Genomic DNA, 4,269 nt, shown 5'->3' on the forward strand with positions numbered 1-4,269 from the left:
TGTCCTTGGGGTTGCTGGAAAGCAAAGCGTGTTCTTAAGCCTCAGAAATCTGCCAGAGTGCTCTTTAAATATCCAAAATAGTCGAGCCGCTTTTTAAACCTTGAAAATGGCGGCACCCTCCGGCCCAGCAAAAGTCCACAGCTCAGCCCACCTTTCTCTTCACCTTCTCCGTTTGTTCCCCAGCCTCCGTGCATGGTCCATGCAGTCCCTGGCTAGCTGGGTGATTTTTAGTTTAATTCTTAAGTCCTACCACCACAGGAATCTGTGAGAGCATTGTCTCTTTAAATATCCAAAATAGCCAAGTCACTTTTTAAACCTATAAAATGGCGGCGTCCTCCAGACTGGCAAAAGTCCACAGCTCAGCTCACCTTTCTCTTCACCTTCTCCGTTTGTTCCCCAGGCACCTTGCACAGTCCGTGCAGTCCCTGGCTAGCCAGGTGATTTGTAGGTTAATTCTTAGGTCCTACCACCAGTCGGGAATCTCCGAGCCGCCTGTACTGTTAGGGTCACTCAGTTCGCTGTCAGACCGCAACTCCGTATGTCTCCTTTTTTTGGTATTTGCACGCAAATTCTTCTGCTAATTGGGGTTTAGTCCAATTCTGTATCCTTCCCTTCAAGGCTCAGGGGTCCAAGATTATCTTCTGTGTCTGTGTTAATTGGTTTCCCTTTTCTTTGTTGAAGAGGGTCTGTGAAATCTTTCTGCCTAGTCTGCCATCTTGCCGGAACTCCATGATCCATTTATTAAAACATCTCAATTGGTATTCCATCAATTCCTGGACCTCTATTCTTCACCAATTCCTTCAGTGCAGCTTGGACTTCTTCCTTCAATACCATTGTTTCTTAATCATATGCCACCTCCTCAGATAGATGAACATCAACCAATTATTTTTGGTATAGTGACTCTGTGTTTTCCTTCCATCTTCTTTTGATGCTTCCTGCATCATTCATGGGAGATCTTGCCCATATAACTTTTCAATATTGCAAATCCAAGCTTAATTTTCTTCCTCAGTACTTTTAGCTAAAGAAATTCTGAGCATGCTCTTCCCTTTTGGTTTTCTAACTCAGGTCTTTGCACATTTCATTGTAGTAATTGGGTTTGTCTGCTCGAGCTGCTCTTTGGAATCTTCTGTTCAGCTCTTTTATCTTGTCATTTCTTCCATTTGGTTTAGCTACTCTCCATTCAAGAGTAAGTTCAGAGTCTCTTCTGACATCCATTTTGAAAGACATCTTCCTTTCCTGTCTTTTTAATAATCTCTTGCTTTCTTCATGGATGATGTTCTTGATGTCATCCCACAATTCCTCTGGTTTTCGGTCATTGGTTTTCAATGCATCAAATCTGTTCTTAAGATGGTCTCTAAATTCAGGAAGGTTATAATCAAGGTCATATTTTGTTTCTTGTAGACTGTTTTAATTGTCTTCAACTTCAACCTGAACTAGCATATGAGTAGTGATTGGGCTCTTCCAAAAACAGTTCCTGGTCTTGTTTTGGCTGAAGATATTGAACTACTCCATTGCTTCTTGCCACACATGTAGTCAATCTGATTCCTGTGTATTCCATCTGGTGAAGTCTATGGGTATAGCCTTTCTTTATGCGGTTAAAAAAAGAAAAAAAAAGTATTTGCAATGAATAAGTTGTTGGTTTTGCAAAATTTTATCATTTTATCTCCAGTGTTATTTCTATCACCAAGACCATACTTTTTCATTACCAGTAACTCTTCTTTGTTTCCAACTTTAGCATTCCAGTCACTAGTGATAATCAATACAACTTGATTGCATGTTCAATCAATCTCAGACTGCAGAGTTGGTAGAAATCTTCAATTTCCTCATCTTTTGCTTTGATGGTTGGTGCACAGATTTAAATTATAGTAGTATTAACTGGTCTTCCTTGTGGATAGCGCATATGGATATTATGCTGTCACTGACAGCATTGCACTTCAGGAAAGATCTTAAAATAGTCTTTCTGATGGTGAATGCCATACTATTCCTTTTTAATTTGTCACTCCCACCATAGTACATTGTATGGTCGTCTGTTTCAAAATGACAAAAAATAGTCCATTTTACCTCATCATATCAATCTTTATGTGTTCCATTTCATTTTTGATAGCTTCCAATTTTCCTAGATCTATAATTCATACATTCCATGTCCTGATTATTAATGGATATTTGCATCTGTTTCTACTCATTTTATTTATTTATATTTTTATTTATTTGCATAACATTTATATACACTGTATTTCATTTTACCTGTTTTCAACCAACAAAAATAATTTTTTGTTTTATAATTCTCATACCTCAGAATTCTGATTTATACATTATATTTTGACAGAATCTCTGATTAAAAACAAGTAATGACTACACTTTAAATCTGTTATAGCCAAGATACAAAAGCAATTTTTAATACAATATAGAAAATATTAACTAAAGACCTAAGAATACAAAGACTCTCTAATACAGGAAGGAATTTATATGAACATAGTTAATATTTAAAAACGAGTACAATATATGTTAAAGAAATGGATTGATGCTTCACCTTTATGACTATAAGATTTAGTTGTTGCTAATATGACTGCCATCTTCTGATTGGGATCTGTAAGCAAACTTTTCACCAGTCTTGCAATAAAATAACTCATTGGACTCTCAACAAAAGAACTCATTGGCTTTTGTTTGTCAGTTTATTTGCTTTTAGATAGAAAATTATATTGTGTAAATGGAAAAAAAAATTAGGACAAAGCATGACATATAAATAAACAAGAATGGCAAGATGACTTACTAAAGCAGAAACCAGTGGCCTTGCAGGCAGTAATTTAAGTAATGATTCTCCTTTATGGCTCATTTGTGTCAATATGTGAAGAAGCTTTTAAAGCTATTTATACATATATATTGTTTCCTCTCTCTCTTCTCTCATTCTAGAAGGTGATCACAAAGTACTATATGGGTTCATTTATGACTATTAGCATAAAAAGTCTAAAATTCAAGTTATGCTTTCTTCAATTTTTCATCCACAACATAAATTAGAAAATCAAACATATGAGGCCTTCATTTGAAAGTATTTACATACCATAGTCTGACAGATGAACTGTGAATAATGATTCTATTTTCTCCTTGTGAGCCACTAAGATCACAGTGGAAGTGACACTAAGAGACATTTCCATTGGATCATGCCTGTTTAAATAGACCCTTAATGATACCACAATGTTTCTACTTTTTGACACTTGAGTGTATTATTAAAAGTCAGTGAAGTGCATCAATTGTAGCTCCTTCACTAGTTTTTGCACTATTACCCTCTTCACAATAAACCACCTATTCCTGGTAATCTTTCAACCATGAGAAAGGGATTCATAAAGCTTTTATAAAAAAGCATAGTAGAAAGTTTGTCAAATAAAGTAAGTTGGAAGGACAAAGGGCAAAATTGCTTGCTTCCTGTGAAAACCACAGACAAACAAGATATAAATATTGAATATAAACTATTTGACTTAATGAAAATAAAATATATTTTCTATTTATATTTTTACTTTTTGATATATGGTAATTAAATGATTAGACAGAGAAGGTAGGAAAAAAGAGATATGCAATAGTTCTGAGAAAACTTGTGTCCCAAATGACAAAACTATCTCATGCTAGCATATCCTTTTTATTTTATTTATTTATTTTTATTGTGATTTGGGTGAAGATTTACAGAGCAAATTCATTTTCCATACAGCAGTTCACATATACTTTGTCTCATCTCATTGACCACAGTTTACCACAATGCAACAGCTCCCCTCCCACTTCCTCCCCATAGTTACCTCTTCCCAGTGTCCATCCCTCCATACACTCCTGCCCCCTGAGCTGTCTCCCTGTACATAAGCAGCCCATCTTTCTCCCATGACTGTTCTCTCCAAGGAGTGTATCTACTTGAGGTAAATGTTCAGCTCATATGCTTGTATTTTGTTTGGCTGGAAACCACAGGTGTAGGTTCAATTCAAGAGCTGAAGGGCAGCTAGAGTCCATAGTCTCAGTGGTTCCACCAGGCTCTATCAGACCAGCAAGCCTGGTCCCCACTTTTTTTTTTTGTTTTCTCCAAATGATTTTGAGTTTTGTTCCACATTGTTCTCCCTCTCTATCAAGGGTCTCCTACATAGATCCCCTTCCAATTGGATGACAACGGTAGCAGGGCACCATCTAGTTCCTCTGGTCTCATAGTTTTATAGGTTGCGGATCGGATGGTGTACCAGTTGCGAGGACTGATTGTTTCCATGAATTTTGGTTTTCTTCATTCTTCTTTGCTCT

The sequence above is a fragment of the Orycteropus afer genome, unplaced genomic scaffold (genome assembly GCF_000298275.1).
Source record: "Orycteropus afer afer isolate SDZICR_OR568_19922 unplaced genomic scaffold, OryAfe1.0 scaffold00444, whole genome shotgun sequence".
In the NCBI taxonomy this organism is placed as follows: Eukaryota; Metazoa; Chordata; class Mammalia; order Tubulidentata; family Orycteropodidae; genus Orycteropus; species Orycteropus afer.